This window comes from Gekko japonicus, unplaced genomic scaffold (genome assembly GCF_001447785.1).
Source record: "Gekko japonicus isolate JY-2015 unplaced genomic scaffold, Gekko_japonicus_V1.1 scaffold215, whole genome shotgun sequence".
Taxonomy (NCBI): Eukaryota; Metazoa; Chordata; class Lepidosauria; order Squamata; family Gekkonidae; genus Gekko; species Gekko japonicus.
Window position 1 is genome coordinate 55372 of NW_015160215.1, and position 6211 is coordinate 61582.

At 38.3% G+C, this 6211-nt stretch overlaps 1 long non-coding RNA gene across 1 annotated transcript; it reads right to left on the bottom strand.

Moving 5' to 3' along the window:
* Window positions 1–2422: 2422 nt before the first annotated feature.
* On the bottom strand, window positions 2423–5388 carry LOC107109851. Its single transcript, XR_001482491.1, has 3 exons — window positions 5334–5388; window positions 4943–5031; window positions 2423–2479 (listed from the first exon to the last, which is right to left on the bottom strand). It is a non-coding gene; the product is annotated as an uncharacterized LOC107109851 (long non-coding RNA).
* Between the last annotated feature and the right edge of the window lie 823 nt (window positions 5389–6211).

Here is a 6211-nt window from a genome sequence, read left to right on the forward strand (position 1 = left end):
CTAAAGCATTCAGACTGGGTCCCACGTCCCTGCTGAAATCGAGACCATCAAGAGACGTAATGATTACACTCATGGACACCAGATTTCGTAAAAGAATTTTAACTCATGCACGAAAGGAAGGTCATTTGAAATATCTGAACCAACGCATTGAAGTGTACCCGGATCTCCCCAGAGAAGCTCTGCAGAAACGGCGGGAACTGAAGACGATCACCACCACTCTACGCGAGGCTGACATTAAGTACACATGGCACACCCCGCTCGTTCTACAGTTCACTTTTAAAGGCAAGACACACAGAATCTCCGACAAAGATGAAGGCTTACAACTTCTATCCCATCTCAATGTCTGCCCGTCTATGGAGTACACGAATCAAACCAACAAGAGAAGGCACTCCTCATCGTCGCCCGGGCTTTCGGATGCCGAAGACTCGGAAAACTGACCACCTACAACATAGACTTTATCGAGTTCCGCTGATGCCTAACTGCCCAGCACGCCATAGGATATGGAGATCTGGCTACTTGCTAAGCAACATTGCTGTCTACCATCGATTTCAGATTAAGCCAGTAACTCTGAAGCGGCAAAAAGGCTGTCGTTCCTTCACAAGTGCCTCACTGAAAGACGTCCTTACTGATGCCCCAAGACTCCTATTTTACCCATCTAAATGATTATATTCTCAACTTTCTAATGTTAATGAAATGTTCCAGTTACTCCATGAATTACCAGTTTTTTAGTATTTTTAAAAGTTGCTGTTTTTACTACCTTTGAAATTATTTGTTCTGAGGGGGTTGGGGGGGGAGGGGGTAACCGTTTCCAATTGTATTAATTGTTATTTTTGTAGTCTTATCTCTGGATGAACGGCTGGGGAGGTTTCTTAGAAACCAAGGGCAGGGCGTTCCCCAGTCTTCCACCTTTGGACTCTAGAAGGTGGAAGATCAGAGATAGACTATAATTGTTGTTGTTTTAGCTGTAAATAAGCATACGCTGTTAAAATCTTATCACCAAGTATTGCAACAAAGCAATCTTCATCTTCAATTATACATATTTTGAACTCTTCTATATTGTGATATATATATACGCATTCTGTTCAAACTTGCAGTAAAAATAACAATCTTTTCTCAATCTAAATCAACAGTCAGATAGACTAAGAATTGTTTTTCCTAACAAATACAGACTCCAATAACTTACAGTTAAAAGGGAAAAAAAAAAGCGTACATCTTAGAAGTATTTTTTCGAATAACTACAGACTCCAAATAATAATCTTAATCTGATTAACTTGTTTTTTATTATTTCTTTTTTAATTTAAATACATATATACCACTGTTTTTATAATACTAATCAATTAATAAGTTGATCTGATCATTCTATCTCCAGCAATTAACTATATATATTTGATTTTCTCCATTACCAAACATACCCTGTTAGATAACAGATCTTCTGAACACCCATCTCTACTCGTATTGGTGAAGTCTTCCCAAGAGTCCTAACATCATCATCTTCTACAACCTTATTCAAGATTTATACGCCAACAGGTAGGATACTTACTTTGCAATAACCATTAAGATCATGGCTGACTGTATTAAAGTAATAACAAGTAATGTAAAGGGATTGAACCACCCCATTAAGAAGCGCAGAGTCCTTACTGACTTGATGAAACTGAATCCTGATGTCATCCTCTTGCAGGAAACACACCTCAAAAAATCAAATAATCTGGTTTTTAAAAACCCCAAATTCCCGACACAATTCTTAGCCCCAGGCACCTCAAATTCACGAGGGGTGGCAATACTCCTCTCCCGTAACATACACTTCACGTTGGAACAAAGTAAGTCAGATCCTAATGGTAGATACCTTTTCATAAAAGGCATGCTAAACAATAATAAGCTGACCATTGCCACATTGTATGCTCCTAATGAAGGACAGCTCCAATTCATCGAATCCACTCTTACCCTCCTCCAGAATTTCGCTGAAGGCGATATTGTGCTGGGAGGAGACTTCAATTACATTATAGATAAGTTCTTAGACAAATCCCACCACACCTCTCATCATCCTACACCTAAAAACAGACTTACCAAGTTAGATTCCATATTGAAAGCGCACAACCTCACCGACATTTGGAGATTGAAACACCCAGGTGTACACGACTATACTTACTTTTCAACAAGCCACACAGTCCACTCCAGAATAGATCTTATCTTACTATCTTCCTCTCTTGTATCACAAGTGGACAGTGTCAACATTACACCTCACAGATGGTCAGATCATGATCTACTCATATGCAATTTAAAAAACCCATCCAAAAGAACGACAAACACACAATGGTCTTTGAATGTAAATTTATTGAACAACCAACTATTCACAGAACACCTGGAAAATGAAATCAAAAATTATTTACAGATTAATGACAATCAGGAGACTTCGCCCTGCTCGGTCTGGGATGCCCTAAAACCGGTGATCCGGGGCTCGATAATATCAAAGGCCTCACACCTGAAAAGAGAAAAAGAACAATTAAAGTCGGAAGTCATACAAAACATTGAACTATTAGATAAAAAACACAAAAAAAAGGATCACCAATCATTAGGACTAAACTAGAAGCTGAACGAAAGAAACTGGAAATATTAGAAACCTCCATGATCCAAAAACAACTGCTTTATGTTAAGCAGAAATATTGGGTTAAATCACCACGCAATCTAAAACTTCTTGCTCATAAAGTAAAAGAACAGGCCAGAAACAGACACATCTCCGCAATTGCAACCAAACTAGGGAACATAGAAACCCAAACTGACAAGATTTTACAAAGATTTCATGAATATTATACAGAATTGTATTCTCAGACCCCAATAGACCAACCTACCTTCCAATCGGAATCAAATAAATTCCCGATACACACAAAACTATCAGAAGTAGACAAAAATTTCATGGAAGCTCCCATTACAGAACAAGAAATAACAGACACCATTAGGCTACTTAAAAATGGGAAAACTCCTGGACCGGACGGATTCCCATCGGAATTCTATAAAAAATTCAAAAGTCTCCTGACCAAACAATTGGCTAAAACGTTTAACCATATCCTGGACACCGGAGATATACCTACCTCCTGGAAATTTGCAAACACAGTAGTGATCCCGAAACCAGATAGAAATCCAATGTCCACAACTTCATATCGCCCAATCTCCCTCCTCAACCAGGACCAGAAAATCTTTTCCTCGATATTGGCCAAAAGGATTAACACTTTCATACCAAACTACATCCATCACGATCAAGCAGGATTTATACCTAACAGGGATCTTTCCGATAATACATTAAGAACACTACAACTAGCACAACATTGTCTAGACTCCAAAATTGCAGCAGCGTTCCTCTCCCTTGATATCGAAAAAGCGTTTGATACGGTCTCTTTCAAATATCTATTTCACACTCTCCAAGAGATGAATTTTGGCCCCAAATTTATCAAAACCATTCAAAGTTTATATAAAAACCCAAACATGAAAATAAAGATAAATGGCTCTTTATCCAACCCTATAAAGCTGGAAAAGGGAACGAGACAGGGCTGCCCTCTGTCTCCCCTCCTTTTCGCCATAGCAATCGAGCCCTTGGCCCAAGCGATCCGAACCAATGAACACATTAAAGGTATATCAACTAGGCAAGTGGAACATAAACTGTCCCTCTTTGCAGATGACATGTTGTTGTACATAACAGATCCTGTAAATTCAATACCCCCGCTGAAATCAATGCTAAAATCCTTCAAAACAATATCTGGTCTTACAGTTAATGACTCAAAAACGCAAATATTTCCAATCTTACTATCCTCAGAAGTCAAAAATGAACTAACACAGACTCACAACTTTGCTTTAATTACTGACTCTTTCAGGTACTTAGGCATAGACATCCCAACGAATCTCAACAAACTGTTGCCAAACAACTATCATAAAACCCACAAACGAATCTTACAAGATATACAAAGCTGGGAAAAGCTTCATCTGCCTTGGTTAGATAGATTCCATTTAATCAAATCCTTCATATTACCGAAATTCCTGTTTCTATTTAGAATGTTGCCCATTACTATCCCAACTAAAGACCTAAACTCATGGCAAGCAACACTAAAGAAGTTTTTGTGGAACAAGAAGAAACCCCGCATAGGACATAAAATTCTACGCCGAGCCAAAAACAGAGGAGGGTTTGGACTTCCAGATCTCCACATATATTATAAAGCAACTCTAGTAACAAATATAATTAAAATGCAAAGGACTCAAAACATTCCACCTTGGGTAAATCTGACGGCGGATTTATCTGGTACACCTAACATTGACATTCCAATATGGGGTAATGACACCAAGATAAATACTCATCTCAAACAAAACAAATTCATAAATCCTTCCATGCATTACTGGAAAAAAATCAAACACAAACTCCTTCCGACAATATCTAGATTTACCACACTTACCTCTCAACCTTGGTTTCATAATTTAATACCACGAGACTTAGCCTCATCTTGGAAGAAAGCTCACCTCTATAGATTTAGTGATATCCTAACCAAAGAAGGTCTCTACCCTAAAACATTACTAGAAGCCAAAATTAAACACAAAATCCCATGGTATACTTACCTTCAAATTCAGCATGCAACGACACAAGGCAAATTTAGACAATCAATGAACCAACCACTCACAAAACTAGAAGTCATCATCAAACAATTTAATGGACAAAACAGAGGATTGATCTCCCACACATACAAAACGCTAATGGACATTTTTGATTCCACCACTCTCCCATATCAACGAGCATGGCAGACAGAATGCCTGACAAAATTAGATGACCGGGTCTGGAGCAAAATATGGAACTCTTCCAACTCAGACTCCAAGTCATACTCAATAGATCTCCACCGATTAAAAATACACACAAAATGGTATCTTACCCCTCAAACCATATCAAAAATAACCAAACAATACTCACCATTATGCTGGAAGGGCTGTGGTCAAATAGGCTCCTTTGCCCATTGCTGGTGGCTTTGCAACGAACTCCGCCCATTCTGGTTAGAAGTCCTGGAAAAAATAAAACAAATCACGGACATAGAACTTTCCTACACTCCGGAACATTTAATGTTAGAGGTCTGGCCGGAAAAAATTGATCAGCACCACCATAAAAGTATCCTAAAAACGATGCTCTATGCGGCAAGATTATCAATAGCCTCAAAATGGAAAAACCCTAAATCACCTACAAGTCAGGATTGGTTCCAAAAGCTCTGGGATCAGTACATAATGGAGAGCATAACTGGGAGATGCAATACAGCGAAAACAGGCCAGCCTGATCTGAAGTTTAGTGCAAAGTGGTTTCCTATACTTACCTTTTTGGAAAAAGAACGAATTGTGCCACCGTCTTGGGAAGACTACACCAAATGGCTATAAAGGTGAAGAACAGTAATCATCATAGTCAAATTATAAGAATATGACATATCATAGGTAAAATTATAGCCTAACAGATCAATTACTCCTACAGGCAAGAATGCGCTCTAACATCTACAAAGTCTTATTACTCTTTATCTTATCATCTGTAAAGCTATAACTTACAACTTTTACTTACAGATAGTCACATATTAGAAGTCATAGATATGAAATTGTATTGATGTAAAAATTACACTACTGCTCTTACTCTATATCTCATGTTAAACTTGAAGTGTATTTACATGCTATTATTATTTGTATGCAATCTTAATACTTCAATAAAAAATATAAATTGAAAAAAGAATTGTTGACTTGTAAATTAATGGTATTTACGCAGCACACGGTGAAAAAGCTGTTATGTGAAACGGGAGTATATGCAATTTCCGTAGTGTATGCGTACATCTTTATTACTTGTTGAAGAAGAACACTACTCACTGCAAAACTTGTTACTTGTTGAAGAAGAACACTACTCACTGCAAAACAACAGTCTAAATATATTTTCATAATACTACATCACGGTTGTTTTCATCATTGTTTGCATCAATAGGAACATAGCATATTTAAGTGCATGGAGCAGAAGAAGAAGAAGAGATTGGATTTATACCCTGCCCTTCACTACCCAAAGGTGTCTCAGAGCGGCTTACAAACTCCTTCCCCTTCCCCTCCCCACAACAGACACCCTGTGAGGTAGGTGGGGCTGAGAGAACTCTTGACAGAAACTGTTCTTTTTCAAGAACAGCTGTGCCAGAGTTATGGCTTGCCCAAGGTCATCCAGTCAGGT